Source organism: Equus przewalskii, chromosome 1, assembly GCF_037783145.1.
Source record: "Equus przewalskii isolate Varuska chromosome 1, EquPr2, whole genome shotgun sequence".
Lineage (NCBI taxonomy): Eukaryota > Metazoa > Chordata > Mammalia > Perissodactyla > Equidae > Equus > Equus przewalskii.
This window is the reverse complement of record NC_091831.1, coordinates 173,909,992-173,933,752: the sequence shown is the minus strand read 5'-3', so window position 1 is coordinate 173,933,752 and position 23,761 is coordinate 173,909,992. Positions and strand designations below refer to the sequence as shown.

The 23,761-nt window shown below is 36.9% G+C and overlaps 2 long non-coding RNA genes across 2 annotated transcripts; one reads left to right on the top strand and one right to left on the bottom strand.

The window, feature by feature from the left end:
- The first annotated feature begins 488 nt into the window (after window positions 1-488).
- Window positions 489-13,928, top strand: LOC139084784 (uncharacterized). The gene is made up of 5 exons (XR_011542505.1): window positions 489-668; window positions 1,310-1,553; window positions 3,068-3,249; window positions 5,072-5,154; window positions 11,326-13,928. It is a non-coding gene; the product is annotated as an uncharacterized lncRNA (long non-coding RNA).
- On the bottom strand, window positions 4,210-18,055 carry LOC139084785 (uncharacterized). The gene is made up of 3 exons (XR_011542508.1): window positions 15,334-18,055; window positions 11,067-11,146; window positions 4,210-4,842 (listed from the first exon to the last, which is right to left on the bottom strand). It is a non-coding gene; the product is annotated as an uncharacterized lncRNA (long non-coding RNA).
- Window positions 18,056-23,761: the final 5,706 nt, after the last annotated feature.

Here is a 23,761-nt window from a genome sequence, read left to right as displayed (position 1 = left end):
CTCTACTCACAAACACAAAAAGAAACTTAGAAAATAGGAAAGTAGTACAAAGGAAAATTTACATTGTTTTTCAAAAGTATAAATGACCTAAATAGAATAATCTGGAATATATAACATAATAAAAATTGACCTAAGTGGAAATGGAAGTCAAGAATATCAGTAACCATAGAAAAACTTAAATTGTCAGAGAATTAACTCTAAAAATGACTCATAAGCACTTTTCTGTAAGTTCTAGCAAATCCTTAGGGAATAAATAATTCACATACTCATTAAATTATGCTGTAGAATAGAAAAATGTAGAAAGTTTCCCAAATCATCCTTACTCACTTTATATAGCACTGATTCCAGTACCTAACAATGATGGAACAGAAAGAAAAATAAACACTGTGGTAAAGACTCCGACCCCATTTTTACATTTGACAGCTCTCAGGCCCTGCCCCTTCCTTTCCCGTCTTGCCTCACATCTGCGCAAGCTGATAAGAAGTCCTGGGCACTCCCTCCCCTGGAGCTGGAGAAGTGAAGCCACGCAAACCCTGGCTTCAGTGCAAGAACCCTGATGCAGGTCTTTCCCCTTAACCACAGTAAAAACCAAAGCCACCTGTGTTTTCATTCAACTCACTTTGGACCAGCTTTGGTGCCTGCCTTGCTCTCCCCGGAAGCCCCTCTATGTGAGTAACACATCTTTTCACGTGCTCTTATTGCACATGTGGCATCATCAGTCTCTTGATATCTGAACCAGTTTTAGGTTGGCGTTGATCCCACCCTTTGCAGGGCAACTACAAAACAGTGGGCATTGTGAGACCTGAGGGTCTTCCTTCTCTTGCTTTTTGGCTTGCTGATTGCCTCTGCTGCCCGCTGGCAAGCATGCGCTGAGCTGCTGCCTCCTGGCTAGCGTGTGTTTTGAGTTGTCTTGCTGTCTGCTGGTAAGCTTGCGTTTTGCTACATTTTGGGTTGTGCTCAGTTGTGATGTGTTTGCTGAGTCCTACTAAACATCTGTTATAGATTTAACGAATCAAATTGGAAGTTTTGATAATAAGCATTTAGGGACAGGAGTATGGGATTTGAGGTCCTCCTCAAAGGGGCCCTGGGTCATGGGTTTTGACCTAGACGGTTTTATGTGTCTCATTTCCAGCCTAAGCCATGGCTGACTCTAGGCTCAGGTGAACAACTCTCACCCTGTGACCACTGGCTGTGTGTCTCAACCTGGCATTGGCCCCCTGGGCCGTATGCGGGCCCATTAGTTGGTTGCTTGTGTGAGGAAGAGTGGTCACTATGTTGCATGCCGAGATCTACATTCCTAAATTCACAGAGCTCACCAGGACTCTTCAATGCCTTAAAATGCCTCTGCTGCTGCTGCCCACACCTCTGTTGCAACACAGATCCTGATTCTCAAGATCATAGAGGACGAACTCCCATGGCAACCTACGGCGTGGCCAGAGGATACCACCACGCTACCGGATAACTGTGAAGCAAACCGAAAAAGACTGAGCTGACTGAGTACCGAACCTTATCAGTGTATCACGTGATCAATTCAAACCCGACTTAATCCCAAGGTGCCTAAACCCCAAAAACCATTCACCATGGGGGAGGCCCCTAACCCTGATGGTACTGATGTGGTACTCTCTGAAGATGAGACTGACAGACAGTATCAGGATGGAGAGGACCCCCTCTCCCCCATAGTGTACGCAGTAACCGAAAACCAAAGCAAAACAAAATAAAACAAAACGACCTCTTCACAGAGTGGGAGGAAACAGGAGCTGTAGCAAGGGTCTGTGACTTGACCTAATTGGAAATTCAAAATTTACTAAAAGAATTTATGCAAAAGAAAGATAAAAAGGGTGCCTGGTGGCTATTGTGTCACTACAATATGGGTTCTAAGTTAACTTTAAGATCTGCTGAGATGCACCAATTGGCAAACCTTCATGGTCTAAATTGATACTGGAGTTCGAGTAACAGTTACACCCGGAGATCCTACTAAATTTAAAGAAGGTACCCCCTAACTTTTAGAGTTACCAACCACAAAATAAGGAGAAAGAGTTATGCCTCACCTCGACTGTAAGAAGTATTGCCTTGCATAAATTCCTAAGGGTCGTAGTGCCCAGTGCCCTAAACTATCCCATGGTGGGTGTGGATATTCTGACCCATCAAGTCATGAAATAAAATTAAGCCTTTGGCACCTACAATTGGCTTAATAAAACGGAGCTCCTTGGAGTCCTCTTCCCCCGCCCTCCAGGTTAAACAGTTAATATGGTCCACCATAGATTTAAACGGGGTCTGCAGAAATTAAGACCCACCATAAAAGACCTACTGAAGGAAGAGGTCATTGTTCCTGTCGCCTGATTTTGCTAATGCTAATCCTTATAAAAATGAATGGTGCCTAACAGTGGGTCACAGCAAGCATCTTATTTTAGCAGAATAACAATAGATTATGTAATGGGAAAAAAGATCTCTATCTCACATTCTACACCAAAATAAATTCAGATGAAGTAAAGAGCTCATTATAAAAATGAAATAATAAAAATTCTAGAAGGTCATCTAGGTCAATATTTGGATAGTCTTGCTTTGAGGAAAGACTTTTTTAGAATGACACTAAACCAGAAATCATAAAGGAGAGAAATGCTGGATTTGCACACCTAAATAAAATTTCCTCATAAAATAATAAAAATAAACAGAATTACAGGAAAAAAACCTGGGAACATGTGTATATGACAAAAAATTGATACCTGTGAGTTACAAATCTTCTTTACAAAGTACTTATACATAAATAAAAAAGTAGACAAATGAAGAGAACTCATTAAAGAAAAAATGGAAATAACATTAAGGATATAGTATCTATTTTTACTAATAAAAATGTAAATTAAAGCAACAATGTGACAGTGCTGTTACTGAATCAAATTGCTGAATGCAGAGAATTATGAACAGAGCTTCAGCTTCGGGGCAGGCAGATGGGAACTGTCATATGCTGCTGGTGGCAGGATAAACTCATAGGCCCTCCTTAAAGCCTACGTATGAGTCCAGGTTCTCTAGAGAAACAGAACTAATAGGATGAATATCTATCTATATGCAGAAAGAGCTTTATTATGAAGAACTGGCTCACGAGATTACGGAGGCTGATAAGTTCCAGGATCTGCAGTCAGCAAGCTGGGGACCCAGGAGAGCTGATGGCTGGGTCTAGTCCGAAGGCTGGCGAGCTGGAGACCCAGGAAGAGCTGGTGTTTCAGTTCCAGTCTGAAGGCAGGACAAAGCCAGGTCCAGCTCGATGTGTCAGTTCCAGTTCAAAGGCAGTTAGACAGGAGGGATTTTCTCTTATTCTGGGCAGGATCAACTTTTTTGTTCTATTCAGGCCTTCCACTGATGGGATGAGGCCCACCCACATTAAGGAGAGCAATCTCTTTTACTCAGTCTATCAATTTAAATGTTAAGCTCATCCAAAAGTACCCTCACGGAAACACCCATAGTTATGTATGACCAAAGATCTGGGCACCCTGTGGCCCAGTCAAGTTGACATGTAAAATTGACCATATATATTTTATATATATATATATATATGCATATATATATATATATATAAAATATGCTAAAAGTGTGTGCAGTTTGAACCACAAAATCTATTTGTAAAATTTATTCTAAGGAAATTATTAACAGTAAAGGCAAAAATTTAGTTCAAAAGTATTTGCAATATGATACAATTTTTATTTAAAAAACACATAGGAAAACATCCAGAAGTATATATACCTCACCTGTTAATATTATTCTTCTCTGTTTGATAGAATTAAAGGTGATTTTCTTTTCTTTTTTGCTTATATGTATTTTCTGATTATTATTAAACAAATATGAACTAGATGTGTAATAAAATATTTTTTAAAAATAGGTAAGGGCCAGCCTGGTGGTACAGCAGTTAAGTTTGCACGTTCCGCTTTGGCGGCCTGGGGTTCACTGGTTTGGATCCCGGGTGCAGACATGACATGGCTTGACAAGCCATGCTGTGGCAGGTGTCCCGATATAGAGGAAGATGGGCACGGATGTTAGCTCAGGGCCAGTCTTCCTCAGCAAAAAGAGGAGAATTGGCAGCAGAGGTTAGCTCAGGGCTGATCTTCCTCAAAAAAAAGAAAAATAAAAAATAAAAAATAGATGAACTCTCACATTTTGATGCATTTTTCTACTCTGTATCTATATCTACCCAACAAATTAAGTACACTGCTTTGTTCCTCTTAATATTTTAATTATACGTTAGACTTTGCCATGGCATTTAAATGATTTGAAAGCATTGTTTTAAATGTCTGCATGAAGCTTCATTGTTTGTATAAACCATCCTTCATTTAATCATATTCTATTGTTAAACAATGGGAGTATTTATAATAGGGAAAAATTGGAACCACTGCGTTGTATATATATTTTGAGCCATAGTTGTGAATATCTTCTTAGGACAGATCTCTGAAAGTGGAATTACTTAATCAAATTTAATTTTAAGCTTTTGATATGTGTTACGAAATTGTCTCCTAGCTCAGCTCCAACTTAGGCTTTCTGCCTAACTGTTATTGTCCCCATCTTAGAGATGAGGAGAGTAAGGCATAGTGATTAAGTGTTTTGTCTGATGCCACAGACTCTGGCATCACCCTGTCTGGATCTAATCCCAGCCCCACGAATTGAGAAGCGGATGACTTCCCGTTGTCCTGGGATCTCAGAATGGGTGGACAACATGAAAGAGCCACATTCAGGAGCAGCTGGATACATGATAACAATAATAATGGCGTATTCCTCCATAGATTGAAGGGCGTCACCTCGTTGAATTTAACGTGCCTCAAAGATCTGCGTCTCCATCCAGTTCGATAGATCCCTGTGCTAAAACAAAGAGAGGTTGCCATCGTTGGGCTGTATTTTCTTATGTTTTTACTCATTGAACATTTGAAGGAAGCTATGAATATTTACGCCCCTCAGAGTCAGTCCTACACCAATGGATCCCCAGGTCCTCCTTACTCTCACTTGTTCAAGATTTGAAATTTAAAATGGTATTTGTAGTTCATTTTGTGACTTTAATGTGTGATTTGCACTGACAATTTGTCTCCATTAGAGAAGGGGATGTGTTTGCCTGTGTGCTCACAACAGAGGATTACCAGATGAACAAGCGTTACCATTGCATCGTATCTGCCACAGGTGTGTATATTTTCAGTAAGGAGTTGACATCCACTTTATTGTTGCTTTCCAGCCTTCTTATTCTGTCTCTACCAGCAGCCAATATTAAGAATTTTGTATGTATTTTTCTGGCTCACTTTTCATATTTCTATTGTGAAAATAAATATACATTTTAAACAAATAGCATATATACATATATATCTTTGAGATATATAGCATTTTATGTATGTTTTTAAAAATTAAATCAGAGCCAAAGCAACAGCAACATGTTTTATTAAATGCAGAATATGTATTGAGATGTACCCGTATTTCTAATGTATCTTGTTTACTCATTTTGGCAACTGTCTATTATTTATTAAATAAATCTACCCTAACTTATTTATTTATTACCATAGTGAACATTTAGGGGTTTTCTACTTTTTTCCATTATTACCGAAATATACTGTATATGTAGCAGTTCTCAAACTTAGTGGTCTCAAGATCCCTTTCCATTCAAATAATATTCAGAGCCCCAAAGAGCTTTCATTTGTGTCTTGTTATATCTGCTAATATTTACTGTATTAAACTGATAAATTAAAAAATATATTTAGCAATTTAATTTTCTTAAAAGTAACAATAATAAACTAATTATATGCTAACAGAAATAATACATTTTTTTATGAAAAGTGGCTAGATTGCGTTTGGAATTTGTAAGGATTTCTTTCGTGGTCTTGGCAAGGCTTGGCAAACTGCAGCCTGTGGGCAAAATCGTGCTCAATGGATGTTTTGGGACATCCTATAAGCTAAGAATAGTATTTACACTTTTAAATGGTTGAAAAAATCAAAAGAAGAAGAATATTTCATGACACGTAATAATGACATGAAATGTCATGATGATGACAAATGTCAGTGTCCGTGAAGAAAGTTTGATTGGAACACAGCCACGCTCACTCATCACGTGATGTCCACGGCTGCTTTAGCGCTGCAAGGTCAGAGGTGAGGAGTTTGTGAAATGAGGGCTACATATTAAGACTATCCAAATCTTCTACATCCTTGCTTCTTTTCTGACCTGCTTCATCTCTCGGTTTTGGAGAGAGATGTATTAAAGTACCCCATTCTAATTGTGGATTTATCAGTTTTCTCAATTCTGTTAGTTTTACTTTCCATATATTGAGGCCAAGTTATTTTGTGCTAGCAAGTTCATGCTTGTTGTATTTATATCACTTGATGTTTGATGTTTCTTTTATCACAAAATTTCATGGTGTCACTTTTTATCCTTGTGAGGGATTTTTAAAATTCAATTTTATCTAGTATTAATATTATTACAACTTTTGTTAGTACTCTCCATTGTATTTGTTAATCCTTTTATTTTCAATATTTTTGTACCTTTTGTTTGTTTGAATTAATTATATCTCTTTTACGGAGTATATAGCTAAATTGTAAAATTCATGCTAATATTCTCTCTTTTTTTTAAAGATTGGCTCTGAGCTAACATCTGTTGCCAATCTTTTTTTTTCTTCTTCTCCCTAAAGCACCCCACTACATAACCGTATATTCTAGTTGTGGGTCCTTCTAGTTGTGGCTTGTGGGATGCCTCCTCAGCATGGCCTGATGAGCGGTGCCTTGTCCGCGCCCAGGATCTGAACCGGTAAAACCCTGGGCCACCGGAGCAAAGCGAGCGAACTTAAGGACTCGGCCATGGGGCTGGCCCCTTATCTGTCTTTTAATAGATAAACTTAAAGCACTTACATTATTGCAATTACTAAAATACTTGGACTTATTTGCTCTTTTTTTTTTTTTTTAAAGATTTTACTTTTTCGTTTTTCTCCCCAAAGCCCCCGGGTACATAGTTGTATATTCTTAGTTGTGGGTCCTTCTAGTTGCGGCATGTGGGACACTGCCTCAGCATGGCTTGATGAGCAGTGCCATGTCCGTGTCCAGGATTCGAACCTGAGAAACACCGGGCTGCCACAGCAGAGCACGGGAACTTAACCACTCGGCCACAGAGCCAGCCCTTGGACTTATTTATTCTAATTTATTTTGTGTTTTCTATCCATCATATTACTTATTTGACTTGTTCTTACCCTCTTCATTTCTTCATTCGTTTTAAATGAATAGAGAGTTCTCTATTGTATTCTTCCTCCTCAGCGTTTGAAAATTATACATTATATTCCTATTTTGTTGACAGCTTCTCTCAAAATTTTAATACATATATATTTAAATTAACAAAACATAATTTACATCTTTGTTTCTTGAACAAGATGATGACCTTGGGTTGCTTTAACATTAATCTTCCATATTCTGGGCTCTTTATCTATTTATCTCTTTTTTTGCACACCATTCTCCTTGCATCTTATGTTTACCTTCTTGGTTCAGTTTTCTTTCTGTGGTACTTACTTTAACAGTTCTAGCTGATGGTGTCGTGAATAATAAACTCAGCGTTTGGCCAGGAATGTCTTCTTTTCACTCTAACTTTTGCACTGTAGTTTACATAGTCAGAATTCTAGGTTGATTTTCATTCCTTTGTTCATAATTTTATTTCTGGATGTTTATAAAATCTTTCTCCTCAGTTTTCATGATTTCTGGTGTCCCTATAGTTTATTATTTAAATGTTTTCAAATTAACATTTTGTTGTCCTGCTCAGGACTTGTACATCTTCAATTCACCCTTTATCAAGTCTTAAAAATTGGCAGTCATTACCTCTTTGAATATTGCCTTTCTCCCATTCTTTTTACTTTCATTCTTGAATTCCTCTTAGATATATGCTTGAACTTTTCATTTTAGCATCTATTTCTCCTGATTGCTTATTTATATTTTCTATTTCTGTAGCTCATCCTCAGTGATTTATTCGCATCTAGATTCCATTTGACCATTTTTCTCTTCACTCATATCTAACTTATTTTCAAAACTATCCATCCCTTTTTCTTTTTTCAGTTTGGGTAAATTCTTTTTTAAAACAGTTTCATTGAGATATAATTCACATACCATAAATTTTAAAGTACGTGATTTAGTGATTTTTAGTGTACTCATAGAATCGTACAACCATCATCACTATCTAATTTTAGGGCATTTCATTACATGGAAAAGAAACCTGGTGCCCATTCCAGTCGCTCTCTATATCCTCCTCCCTCCTCCAGCAACCACTAATTCACTTTTTATCTCTATGGATTTGCCTATGCTGGGCATTTCATATAAATGGAGTCATGCGATATATGGTCTTTTGTGATTGGCTTCTTTCATTTAGTATAATGTTTTCAAGGTTCATCCATGGTGTAGCCTGTATCAGTACTACATTCCTTTTTATTGCCAAATAATATTCCACTGTGTGGGTATACCACATTTTCTTTATCCATTCATCACTTGATGGATTGCTTTCACTTTTTAGCTATCTTGAACAATGCTGCTATAAACATTAGGGTACAAGTTTTTGTGTGGATATATGTTTGCATCTCTCTTGGGTATGTACCTTGCAGTGGAACTGCTTGGTTATGGTGCAAATCTGTGTTCAGTATTTTGAGAAACTGCCCAACTGTTCTCCACAGTGGCTGCACCATTTTAAATTCATACCAGCAACATGTGAGGTTTCCAATTTCTCAACACTCAGTACTTATTCCTAGTGTCGTTTGCTTATAGCCATCCTAGTGTGTGTGAAGTAGTATCTCATTGTGGTTTCGATTTCATTTTCCCAGTGATTAAAGACATTGAGCATCATTTCAGGTGCTAATTGTCCATCTGTATGTGTTCCTTGGAGCAGTGTCTAATCAAATCATTTGCTCGTTTTTAATTGTATAATTTATCTTCTTACTTTTGAGTTGTGAGTTCTTTATATATTCTGGATAAAAAAAAATCCTTATTAGATTTATGATTTGAAAATCTTTCTCCAGTTCTGTGGGTTATCTTTTCACTTTTTTGATGGTATCCTTTGAAGCACGAAAGTTTTTAATATTCATGAAATCCGATGTATCTGGTTTTTCATTTGTCACTTGTGCTATTTGTGTCATATCTAAGCAATCATTGCCTAAACCAAGGTCATAAAGATTTTAATCCTATGTTTTCTTCTAAAGTTTAATAGTTTTATTTCTTACACTTAGGTATGATCCATGTTTAGTTAATTTTTGTATATGATGTGAGGTAGGAGTCCAACTTCATTCTTTTGCATGTGGATACCTTTATTAGTTCATATCTTGTTTAAATATGTATAAATATGGGTCATGCTTATATTGATCTAGCGTTTATGTGTACTTGAGATGGGAGACGTAGTTTTCCATGTCATCTCAATTGCTACTGTGACTCAAAGAAAATTCTGAAAACATTTTCTAACGTCGAGAGAATTTATGCAAAAATCGCAGACCTGAGCCGTGTGCTAGCACTGAGTAGAGTCGTCTCAGTTTTCCCAAGCCCATTCACTAGACTGCTGTTTACTAAATGGATGAATGGTTCTACACGTAAAATAAATAATAAATAATAAAAAAGACTATCATTTCTGTGGTCTTTACAAATATTAGCTTTTGTGACTTTAAAACTTGGATCTTATTAAAAGAACTCCTTCTTCTAAATCAACTCCTTACCTGTGCAGAATGAGAACTGATATTTATAAGGATAATCCCTTTATTGTACATGTAACTATTATTTTCCAAATCTTTTCCCCCATTTTTATTGACATATAATTGACACATAGCACTGCATAAATTTAAGGTATAGAGCATAATGATTTGACTTACCTATATTGTGAAATGAATACCACAATAAGTTTAGTTAACATCCATCATCTCATATAGATACCAATATTTTCTAAAAGTTGAAGGAAGATTTAAAAAAAAATTTTAATTGCATTTTACATTGGGAAGAGATCTTAGGACTTATCAGGCCTGATGCCACTATTTCTCAGATCAGGCCGCTGAGGTGAAGAGTGCTGAAGCGACTTGTTCAAGGACATATAAGTAGTCAGTAAGAGACCCCAGAGTTGAATGCAAATGTGCTGACTTCTTTTAGGATCAGTACTTTCCCCCAGTCACATCACATTGCTCTTCAGAAAATGAGACTGAATAATACAAACTTGGAGGACACCTGTTGGGTTATGCCCCTAGGGAATGCTCCCACGTCTGTGCTGGAAATGAATTCCAAAGCGGTACAAAGACTAGCATAAAAATGATCAATACTGGATCCCATAAGTGATGAAAATCATAAATGAATACTTAAGATATTTTATTTTAACTGAATATTCCTCCCTTACTATTTATACTTGAGTTTGTTCTTAAAATTGTTTTTCACAGACCTACAAGTAAAAAGCTGCATAGGTAGATGTCTATATCTTAACGTTCCCCCGTTCTTGGGGTCCACCATGGAAAAAGTTTAGGTTGAGTATCCACCTTTCTTGCAGTTAAATAGCACCTTCTTAAGACACAGTTTAGAATGAATGGGGTCACTTTCTATTGAGGATTTGTTTAGCTTACGATTAAGAAAATCTAAAAGAAACCATTAGTAAAATTTTGTAGGTGAGAGGTGGATGAACTGTGTAGGGGTAGAAGGATCCAGAAAACTAGCAATCTAAAATAGCAGTGTGTTTTTATAGCTTTATTGTTCAAAAGTGGTTTTATTTTTGTGTTTTTAATTTAATGGGCACATATAATGAGAAACTAATTAGTAACATATCAGAAACTAATTAGTAACATATCAGCAAAAGAAAGTTTCAATTTTGTAAGAGAAATTAAAAGAAGGAATGTCTCCTTGCATTACTACAAACATTTCTTTCTGCTTAATTGCATTACATGGTGATGGTTTTAAATTGCAAGAAACGAAAGGAAAATATATTTGTGCAGTCCTGAGAATAATTGTTTTAGTTATTTTTGCTTTTTTATCCAGAATTAATAAACCATCCATATTTTTTTAAAAATAAAAAGTTAGGAAATGTACCCTATACCTCTTCACATGAAGTAAGAACCATAATAACTTACCTTTGTTTTATAGATTTTTTTCCCAAGGAACTTAACTGCACTGGTCTTCATGACATCTTTAGGCAAAGAGAATCAGTAATCTACAGGGGAAAAGTAGAAATAGCAGGTCAAATTTGGTGTCTTCTTAAAGGCTTTTAAACAGTAAGTGAAGTAGGTTTTCTGCACTTTATCCTGTTTGTTTATGGAACGACTGGTCTAGAATTAAGATAATACTTCTTGACTTTTTATTCATTCACTCATTTATTCTTTCGTTTCAAAGTTATTAAGTGCCAACCAGGTATTGAACTACGTGTTGACAGGCATTGGGCAAAGCATTGGTGACACAAAGATAAAAGAGAAAACATTTCTGCCCTCAAATTATTCACGGTCTAATGGAGAACAAAGAAGATGGACGATTGTAGTGTAACATATGAAAAGTAAAATTCAGAGAATTTGGGGAACACCAAGAGGGGATCATGTCCAGTCTGGAGGACTCAAGAACATGGGAGACCCCTTGCTGCAGAGTCTAACTTACTGCAGTGTCTACCAGTTCCAAGCTGTTTCTCAAGACCCTCTAGAGACATTACCTAGAAGGAATTATAAGTCCCAAGCATCACAATGTTCTCATTCCATGATCTGTTTTTGCAGAAGTATTTTACTCATGGGTAAGATGCAAAGCGGAAGAGAAGAACACGGACCTTGGAGTAATCACTCCTAGGTCCAAATCATGGCTTACCCACTTAGTGGCATTGCAACTTTGGAAAAATGACTACATGTTCCTGGACCCCAGCTTTCTAATTTGTAAAATGACAGTAATAATGAGGTAATTTGTAGGTTTACATGAGGCAACATTTAATGTGCTGATACAGTTCCTTCCTGGCATTTAACAAATGTTTTAAATCCATGAATATTCATTAACATTCGTTACCTTTTGAAGTTATACCATAGCTAAAATTATTAATAGTAAAATTCAAAAACTTTCAACAGTTTTCAAATAATTTAATCTTATGGAGCAGTGTTTTAAAGTGGATACAACATCCAGGACGGCAAAGGGATTTCTCAAGTTACAAATAGCCTTTATTCTAAACATGTATATGTAAAGCCATTATTTGGATCTTATAATCACATTGTCACACATAAACAATGTTACTAATCCACGGAACCATCATCAAACACGTATTGAATATATGTTTTTGTGTTGGTGTTTCAGGTTAGAATGCAAAATCCTATTTAACCCACAATGTAAGTGAAAGGCAAGAAATTCCTTCCATTTGCTCCTTCACACATTGCAGCTTAAATCTCTTGATGCAGCTGAGTTAACGGCCAGTTTCACCACTTGCACCCACTTCTGCGAGAGTATTAACATTGTGGTTAATGAGTGTGGTTTTTGCACGGGTGTAACACAGACAATGAAATATACACAAACATGTCTACATTGTGCAGTTTCACTATACATAATATTTTATTAGTCTTTACATTGGTTCTTTATAATGACTTGGTAATTCGTGTTGTGCATTATCAAAAATTTATGAAATGCTCTGAGAGTTCTCACCAAAGCCTTAAACAATTTTATTCATTCATTCAATAAACATACCTATTATGCTCTAGCTCTGTGCTAGGTGTTAGTTATAACTAATAAATAAAGGCATTTTCCAGCTCTGCAATTTCTGTAAAATTCCAAAAGAAAATACACCGCCACAGCATCATGTGCTATTCAGTGACGGACAAAACACCAGCTCTGCTTGACTGAAGTTCACAGCCCACAAGCTCGCATGTGGTATGGTGATAATCCTTTATCGTACAGAGGGGTATGTGTGTTTGTAGCATTATATGCAATGTGTAGATTAATATAGTGTAAGTGGTTATTATAGCTTAAATTTGATTCATTAATCATTTTTTTTTTAACAAAAATGTTTTACTAGTCTTCCTTCAAGCTTTTGGATAAGTTCAATTTAAAAATCTTGAAATTACAATCTATTACTTTAACTATTGGCATTTGCATTCCTGTGTATTAGTATTTTCTCAATACTATGCAGCCAGGAAAACATCACAGAAATAAATTAGATGCTGAAGTTGATATAAAGGTGCAGCTGTTATTAACTGCTCCTATTTTCACATTTTTGTGTTCAACTGAATACACCTAGCATTCTCACTGATTGAATCTGTAATAAGTAACATTTTTTAACTTGAGCTTATTAAAATACATCTATACTAATTAATTTTTGGATGTATTTTTAAACGTTGGGATTACTTGTAGGTGTTAAAAGGTTTTTTCCTGAAAGTCTTCTGAAAACCTGAACCAAGGAGATAGAACAAAAACAAATTATTTTTATTGTCATTGTCATCAATAACAAGAAACACAACAATAAGGAAAATACTTGGGAAGTAGACACCTATAAGATCCTATAGGAAAGCCATAAGGTCAAAAAGAGTGGAGATTGTTTCTGCTTACTAAATGGAAAAGTTTTGAAGGAAAAGCAATGTATCAATTCAAACCTTTGTGACAGATATTACTTGAGACAATTTATAAATTATCCAAATTATATTTCTCCCAAATCTCTACTAAATGCTAAGAAGTAAAAAAAAATTATAGAATTATTCATTAATATTTACCGTAGACATTACATTAGTTTTAGGTCAATTTTATGATATGATTTATTTGTTTAGTTAAATATATACTGAGAGATACAGATACAGATATATTGAGGCCCTTTGTATAATTGTCATATATATATATCCATTGTATATTACTTTTATGTCCGTTTTATATGACTGGAAGTCAAATTTTACCACGAAAATGAGCATATAGTAGTATTTTTGTTATTTTCATCATTATGAATTTTTTGTTATCACTATGATTTATTAAATGACATCTCCTCCCATTGCGGCGTTATTCTTTTGGAAACACGTAACCTCCTTCAGGGCAACCTGCCTTGCGTTGTGATTTCCAGGCAAAAAATGTAATGAAAATGTGGGACCCTCCTGAAAAGTGTTTGTAATGAAAGTAGGAAATGATTTTCTTGAAATATTAGTAGTTAAGAAAAGATTAAAATTAAATAAGAAATGGTTTTTGAAAACATCGAACGCTGACATTGGAGACAAAATAATTAGCCAGCTTGTTCCACGAGAGTCATTGTTGCAGTAGCAGAGAAAAGTTACACGGAGACTCTTGCGTGAGAAAGGCCTACCTCTCTCCATCGCTCTTTCTTATAAGGCGCTGAACATTAGGTTAGACGGTTGAAAATGACAAACATTTCTCATCAGAAAAGCAGGTGAGCCTAGAGACCTGTCATAGGTACCCCAAACCATGGCTGAGCTCACAATCCTGCCTGGCACTCAGGGGCTACAGCTGACGGGCGGTGTCCCTTTGAACAGGGCTTGGGGTCACGTACCTCAGGTTCCACCACTGTCAGAACAGTTGCTGAGGCACTGACTCCTGGCCTGCCCCACTTGTCTACCTTTCCTGTGGCATTGTGTTTGTGACCTCTGTGGGCGATGCACGGAGGGGCATATTCCGACTGAATATGCTGCAATGAGGCTACTGCTAAGGGGAGGGGATGACCCCGAAGGCGGTAGCTCTGAAATCTCGAGGCAAGTCTCAAAACTTTCTCACCAGAACAGTCTTATGTTTATCCTCTATGGGAGCAATAATAAACTTTACTTTCCTTCTGTCAAGTTGCCTTATCTATAGTGACATCACATTTACGCTTCTAATAATAAGAATGTCACTGATGGCCTCATACATTTTGCTGGAAAGAGACTTCCTCTTCCATTCTTTCTGTATCTATGAGAAGTGCCCCAGCGGAAAGCCGCAATCCATGGGTCATGTGTATGCATTTGGCATGTTTTATGGGGTATACATTGCACTTCCCTGAACTGCAAACTCAAAACATGCCACTGAGAAAACTTGCTAGGCTCCATCCAAAGAGAGAAGTCCAGATCAGCTAGGTGGCTTTCTACAGAGCATAAATGGACACATGAAACGTTGGAATCTTTTCCTGACTGACTACAGGCACTTCCAGGCTCAATAAAACATCTGGGCTATGTTAGTTGGAAAGCTATTCTTAATCAACTCATTTTTCTTCAGCAGCTCTCTGGGTGGCCAGAGGGTAGAGAGGAGAGGGAGAGAAGAGAAAGAAATATGTTATCACAAAGGGGCTGCAAAGTTTATCAGAGCCATATTTCTCTAATTTTCATTGGACATATTCTTCTAAAATTAGAAGCCACTCCTCTTATGTAAAACTGAAAAAAGAAAAACTCCGAAAAGGACATGCCGGGGAATGCTTGCCTTAAATGAAACTCGGGTGTGAAAGGTTTTTCACAGATGTCTGCAAGATCCAGACAGATAATGTAAATGCACGAAGTTGACCAGGTGAGGACTGCAGTGAACTGAAGAGCAGAGCACAGGTCCCATCTGAAAGTGGCAGCGGTTACCGCATTCCAGGTGACAGTTGGCAGGTGGACCTGCAGGCCAAGTGTTTCCAGATTTGCTGATTTTTTCAAAGAAATGAAAATTTTTTGTTCCTGTGAAAACAACTGATTTTAAAGACAGGGTAAGTACATTTAACACTGTGTAGACGAAACAAAAATGTCTATGGGCCATCAACTTATCCCCTCTGAGTTATCACGAGAAATGTCAAATATCGCTGTGGGTATCAGTAAGGATGCTTTGAGCTGCAAACCCAATGAATGCAAGGATATCAATAGTTCACTTGGCTGTCCCGGGGTTGATGCAGTGCCTCAATGACATCTTCTAGAGGTCAGGCTCTTTCCATCCTCTGTTCTCCCATTCTCAGCATTTAGCTTTTTATCCTGAGGCTTGTTGTTTCATGGCTGACACATCCCCTGACATCTCTTCTTCACACATCCACATCAGGAGAGGTGAGAAAAGAGCTTTCTCACCATGCCCCTCTCCCTTGATCAAGGAGGAAGGGTTTTTTCCCCATAACACCTCACCTCACTTAGCTCTCGTCTCATAGACCAGCACTGGATCAAATGCAAGAGAGGCTGGGAAAGTGAAAAGTTGGTCTTTTCAACCTTAAAACAGGAGGTGGGCAAGATGAAAGAGGCTTGATGATGGATGCTGGGAGGACAACCAGGGTGGTGTCTGTTGTATCATCCAAATCATTATAAATCTGCATTTCTTTCAGTTATACTTTCATAGCTGAGTTAGGACTCATACACTGCTTGATATCAACATATTTGTCCTTCAGAAAGAGGGAGATAATATCACTGCTGAGGAAGTCACAACTGCAAGATTCTAGAAATTCTTGATGGAAAAGGTCATGGTAGCCTTGCTGATGTCATTTTATTAGAGTAGACTTTGAATTAATTTGGAGGTGGAGTCATTTCAAAAGACTTAGGGCAATTATCAATTTTATCTTCAAAAACTAAGTGGATGTTCTGAGAATGGCACTTCAGCTCTGTGGGTTTTGTTCACCAAAAACCCTGACCCTGGTCTAACCATTAGAAAAACATCAGACAAACCCAAATTAGGGACATTCAGAAAAAGAGAAAAACCTGACGAGCTGTCCTTAAAACTCTCAAGGTCAGCAAGGACAAGGAAATTCTGAGAAACTGTCACAGCTGAGAGGAGCCTAAGGTGACATGATGAGTAGCTGCAATGTGGTACCCTGGATGTGATCCTGGAAAATAAAAAGGTTATTGGGGGAAAACTGGTAAAATCTGAATAAATTATCAAATTTAGTTAATTGCAACATATCAACATAGTTTCTTAGATTCAAAAAATGTACTTTGGGAATGGAAGATATTAACAATAGGGTAAACTGGTTAAGGGACGTATGGAAATTCTCTGTATGTCTTTGAAATCTTTCTGTAAATTCTGTAGGAAAAAAAAAACAGTCTGGTTTCCCCTCCAATTTCCCAATAAAGCTCAGTTGTCAACATCTCTGTAATGCAAGAGTTTGGCACCAGCTTCATTCTGCAGGAAAACTTTTGACCAATCCATGTTTACGTTTTAGGTCATGTTTATTAGTAACCAGCATTTTAGGGCAGCGACTTCTCTTATCTGTCTAGATTATTTCATTTTAAGAAGCTTTATTGATATTTCTCTTTGCTATGTCTCCCTCTGTTTTGAATTCCCATAAATCCCTTTAGCTGCTCTCTTACTTTCAAGCCCAGGTAACAATGACGAATTCTAACTGGTTTGCCTCTTCTTCCCTGGGCCTCAGCCTCGTTCCTCTTGCTCTCCTGATTTGCTTATACCCCTGATAGGATTGAAATGATGGTCCAGAGAGACAAACCTTTGTCTGCGGCCAGTGTATTTGGAAATTTATTTGAACAAAGTGACTTTGGATTCTTGCCTGGAATTCTTAGCTTCCTCTCTCTAGCGTCCAAGAAAACAACAGATGCTGAAGGAGACAGACATTGTGAATTTGGAGCGCAATAAACAAGGCAACATCAAGATAGAATGACGTGATAATCTGCGGGAAAACAGAGTCAAGTACCAAATCAAAGAAGAGGCCCTAGGTAGAGAGGTAAACACAGAATCTAAGTATTCTGAAGGACTTCAAGTTTTAAAAATCTCATTTCTCCTTTGCCAGTTTACCTCATCATTTTCTCTGTCTCAGAGGAACATTTCTTATTTCCATTTTACAGGCATAAGTGGATGTCATTGAAATGTGTGGGTAGACAGAGATCGCAAGTATAATTAATAGAAATTACTCCTCTAGGCTTCTGAGCCTTACATTTTCTTTTAAAAGATAGTTCCCAATCTTCTATAAATAGAATAGACTTCACTTACATCAAATAGAGGTAAAGGTTTTTGATTTTTTAATCACTATAATCAGATCCAACAAATGTATTTTTTTCTCTGTCATGCACAGACAACAGCGAACGTGTGTTTAGAACGTACATTTTCTAAGTTTCCCAAACTGACAAAAATTCCAGTTCCATTGCTGTCTTCTTTCTGGATGAGTGGAGAGAATGCTACTGCCTTCTCAGAGACCATGTTTTCAGTGTGCTCACCCCCTTCTCTGTAGATACAGCTCCTGTTGAAGAAATAAGATCCTCTTCAGGAGAAAGTAGCCTTTCTCACATGTTTGTGCATATGGGGAGACCAGGATACTTTATACTCCATTGATTTCTTTTTGAGTGAACCTTGGGTTGTAATTTTTTGAGCCTACAAAGAAGAAAAGGGCTTTCAACAGAGTGAATATCTCTTAGGCAAGTGTGTGAGTTATTGATGGTAGGAAACATTGTGTGCCGTTCGGCACCCAACTACACATGTATACAAGCATACATCGTATGAATAGTTCTCTACAGCTATAGGACATTTGCCTGCTGACCTGAGACACTGAAATGTCTTGATTCTCTGTGTACTTCCCATGTCATTTAGCTGGAGCTTGGAAATTTCTCATCTTTTTGACTATGAATGTCCCCTTTTCAACATGCAGTGTTGTTTCATATTAGCAGGGAAACTAGTGGTCTTACAGCCTGTTGTAAAGAGCATAGAATGATAAAAAGTTTGAGAAGTCAGTTTAGCAATATATTTTGAAAGCCTTAAAAATATATGCTTTTTGACTTAGCAACTTCACATGTAGGAATTTATCCTAAAAAACTTTAAGGATGTATGTAATATTTAGCTATGGCAAGAATGTTTGCAACAGCATCATTTAGAATAGTGAAATACTAGAACAACGTAAATCTTCAGTAACAGGGGAATGTTTAGATAGAGTACAGAATAGAACAAAATACTAGTAAATATTTTGCAATGATTTATAAACTGGACATTTGTTCACATAAAAATGTATTTTTATTTTTTCATATATTTATTTTTTTATATTATTTTTATAATGTATTAACTATAAATGCAGACAAAATAGCCATATAGTATAATGCATATAAATTTGACTTGATTTGGTCTGAATAAGACAATGAAATGATAGGAAATTTCAGTAGTTATTCTTTCAGTATAACTGATTGAAAAATGCAGTAGCGCTGTTAAGTGAATATGTTCTTTATCACTTGCAGTGGCTTTAGAAAGATGGTGGTTCATATTTGCAGGTGAGGTGATTTATTAATTCTGTTACCTGGGCTTGGATTCCATTCAAGGGCTCCTTGCAATAATTCAGTGGTCCCTCTAGAGGGCTGAAGTTCTCAGGCTGTGAACCATTAATTTATTTTAGAACTTTCTGTATGTTCTTATTTCAAGTATCTTGGCTTAATTAATTCACACATGTCTCCTAGCTAGAAATTCATTTCTAGCATTAAGTCTCATTTTCTTACGTAGGTGGGCAGGAACCATTGTTCTGCGGGCCCTGAAATAGCTGATTCTTCTTACTTAGACGCTTTGTCCCCCGCCCCCCACCCTGCAGACATGGCCTTCAAAATGTAAAGAATCCTTCGAAGCCCAGTTCAGACTCTGTCTTCTCCATAAAGTCTTCCCTGATCACACATTTCCTGAAGCTTATTAGATATTAAGCTTCTTAAAAACAAGGGCTGAGCTATAAACTTCCTTTCATTCCCATCCCCACATCTATCACATTATCTTATATACATTAATTGTTCAATAATCATTCTTTGAATTGATTATTCGATAGTGACAATGATATAGGAAACCCGAGTGATCAATTTAAAGCAACTCGTTGAAAAGGAATCAAATGAATTATAACATTAATAATGTCTAGGAGCCAGCCCTGTGGCTCAGTGGTTAAGTTCACTTGCTCCACTTTGGTGGCCCAGGGTTTCACTGGTTCAGATCCTGGGTGCAGACCTAGTACCGCTCATCAAGCCATGCTGTGGCAGCGTCCCGCATCGTAGAACCAGAAGGACCTGCAACTAGAATATACAGCTGTGTACTGGGGGCTTTGGGGAGAAGAAGAAGAGGAAGAAAAAGATTGGCAACAGATGTTAGCTCAGGGCCAATCTTTTTTAAAAAAAATAACAGCGTCTAAATGCAGCCGCTACTATAAAAATAACAATGCATCTTTTTAGAGGTGCTTTAATTTAAAAAAATCTCTAAAAGTCCTCTGGGGATTAAAATACTATTCTATGCTTTTGGCATTAATTAAACCTATTTAGAATATTTTATTCTGCAAGGACCCTCTCTCTGTAAGGGTTAACTATGATGTTTTTAAAAAATCCAGGAGGAGAATCTATCAACGTTTAGTGAAACTACATGCTGTTATTACTTGGAGAAGGTCCAATGACTGACTTCACAACCTTCATTCCAAAATTCGCTATTTCTTCTAGCTTCTAGGCTAAAATTACTCATGTCTGAGACCTACTTTAGTATTCATCCACCAAAAATGAAAATTTACAAAAAATGGAAGGGGATGGCAGAAGCCTGCTGCTTTATCATAAAAGTCAGAAAAATGTGCCTTGATACTACTCTGATTTCCTTTTTTTAAAATAACAGATGCCTAATCACATTTAATTAAGAGAATCCTTTGTCTCTAAAGTCCTTTCACCGCCTGCTTTCCTATCTCACACTTATCCTGTCGTTTTTAATTTTGTGTGCAGTTTCCTTATCCACCAATGTCATCTGCCCATTTCCTTCAGGAGGGCCAAGCCAACCCCAGCCTCTCGCTAATAATACCATCTGAACAGCCTATTATAGGATTCTGAATTTGGCAGACAGGCTGCATTATTTATGCAGAACTGATAAGACACAAAACACATGGTTGAGTTTCCCGAGGAATTTCACTATCTAACACTTCCACAAGGCTGAATCTTTTAAACATAGTTTGTTCCATTTGTTTCTAAGCTTTCTTTATTCCACTGACGTTTTGGAAAATGGTACAAATAAATGGAACGCAGATAATACGTCTGTAGCTTTCAAACATTCAGTATATTCTGTGAGTTTGAGTAATATAATCAGGTGTTTATGGGTTCATTTCATATTTTTGGACATCTTTCTTACCCAGAACTAAGAATTGAAATGATGATCCACTCGATTTTTTTCCCTCTAATTTTTTTGTTCCCTGCAGATTGTCCAGGAGAGTTTGAATCATAAACGTCACAAAATCTTTCTTTAGAAGTTGCAACTCTTACTCCTACTCCATTTGGTTGGCAACATAGATTCGTCTTTTAGAATTACCATGATAAGCAAATCATGATCTAATATCATTCCCAGAATAATTTCCTCTGCAGGTTTTGCTAAACTCTATGAAACAATGACAATATCTGTTCCCATTTTAAATGTGTGAGTTTTAACATTGTATCCTTTAGTGTCACATGGATGTAATATGTTTCATCTTGTCGCAAAAGATACGTTTTTCTTATAGTAATGGCCATTTTGCCACTTTTACATAATAATCTAATTTTCAAAAAATTATTATAGTTGCTCATTCTGTTGGTTAAGCTGCAACCTCACCAATATAAATGTTTACGGTGGTATGTGGCTAATTCATTTAAAACTCTTTTGTTAAGACAAATTTAATTATAAATTTTCCTAAATTAATTTGCTATATTTATATATATATATCTGTATCTCATATTTTTGTGGTGTTTAAGTTTCCTTCTGGTTGAATGTTAAGCATCTTTTAAAATTTATTTTAGATCATGTGGGTACAATTAATGACATTTGTGCTGACAGTTACCAAGTTGAGCTTTAATAAAATTTAGACACTGGGAAAATCTACTGTTCACCAGGAATTTGCTCCTTACTTTCTTTTTTTTTTAAATTGCCGTAACATTGGTTTGTAACACTATACAAATTTCTGGTGAACATCATTATATTTCGATTTCTGTGTAGATTACGTCGCGTTCACCACCCAAACACTGATCATCATCCACCCCTACACACATGTGCCCACTCATGCCTTTCGTCCCCCTCCCTCCCTGCTTCCCTGCTGGTAACCACCAATCCAGTCTCTGTCTCTCTGTGTTTGTTTGTTGTCATTTTTCCCCTTGCTTTTTTAGATGGGATTGAGGATGTCACAGATGGCCTTAGCTAAGGTAGTAATGTTTGACAGTGGTCTTTTTCAGGGACAACGATAAGTGAAAGCTGAGAACTGCATTCCTTTGGTTAGAAAGGGAGAAACGAGAGAACATGTGAGCTCTATAACATTATAACGAAGTGGTTAACGTGCCAACAGCAAGATACAGCTCCGTTCTAGTCATAATCGACCCAGATGCTCAGATGATCATAAGAAAATATATGTGGAGGCAATTGATTTCTTTTTCTATTTAATGTTTTAATAAAATATTTCAGACTAGCAAAATACAATATCTACCCATATATTTGTTTCCCAGATTTAACCAATTTTAGCATTTTGTCGTATTTGCATCTGCTCTCTCCTTCTCTTTTTTGAGATGAAATTTTATAGATACACCTAAATCCTAATTCTTTCATCCATTTTCTTTCTCCCCAAAGATAATCACTATCCAGGAGGTGGAGTGTGTCATTCCCATATGTATTTTAATGTTTTTTTTCTATCTGTGTCTGTATCCATAAACAACATATACTATTGCTGTGAGATATATGTATCTCATATTCTATATGTATCTCTTTTGCAGTGTTCTTGATTTTTCACTTGACATTATGTTTTTGAAGTTTATCCATTCAGACATATTTTAGCTACCATATAGTATTCCAAGGTGTGAATAAACTCTAACGTATCCCTTACAGGTGGGTTGTTTCCTTTTCATATTTTTGAGTACTACAATTTTCCTCAAATTGAGCAAAGTGAACAATTTTGCTCAAATCTGGTTTAGAGACATTCAGAGCATCAAGGATAGGGAATTTCACTTCAGGAGACAATCGGCTATGTGCAGAGAAATCAAACCACAGTTTTCTGTACACCTGTTTCTGTTTGAATCTCTGACTTCAGTTTCATCCCAGGTATGCCTTGGTTAGTTATGTCCATATTAAGCTTTGTCTGATTAATATGAAGACCATACATTTTACAATTAAGTGCTATACTGTTACACTAAGCACTGAGAACAATAACCATGAAAAATGACTTTTCTGAAAGTTAATGCTCTGTAGCACTGTAGAAAGATATCTACTAAGTTAAATTCACTGCCTTAGGTAACTTGTATTTTTATATATTTGTCCTCCACTTGGCTTACTCTATGATTTATAGTGCTGGAAAGAGAGAAGAAAACATTTTTCCTCTCCTATTTTAGTTGTGATTTTCCAATATGTTACACAAGTAAAATTTGTTTCTATCTCTTATAGTCCGTGATAAAGCAAAAACGTTACATGATTTACTTGAAAGAGAGAAAGCTATTTGCTTGTAAAGGTCATTTAAAGGGCTTACAAAAGTAAATTAGTTTGAGGTGATTTTATAACATTTAATTATGGTTGATCTCAACAAGAACAAAACAATTTCTCATTGGATGATTTTAAAAGATCTTCAATCCAACTACATTCTTGTATATTAGAGCGTTTAAAAAATGCATTCTATCTGACCATCACACTGGCTGGCTGTGCTGTGTGAGGTCTGCCAGAAACCCCAGGAGGATGGACACTGCCTGCTCCGCATGCTGTAGACCCAACCCTCTAGCCCTCACAACAGCACGGTCCTGGGGTGGCGGCAGGCTATTGCTGTCTTACCACTGTCCTCTCAGTGGCCACTGTGAAAGTTGTAAATGAAGTGCCACTGCCAGCAGTCTGGAGGGCTAGTTATAAATGAGTCCTTCTCCCCATAAATCTGGCCTCTGAGTGGATGATGTGGGAGATTTTGGAAGGAAATAGTTGACTCACCATTCAACTTGAAGCTAATTCTAACCACCTTTCCTTATCCTGT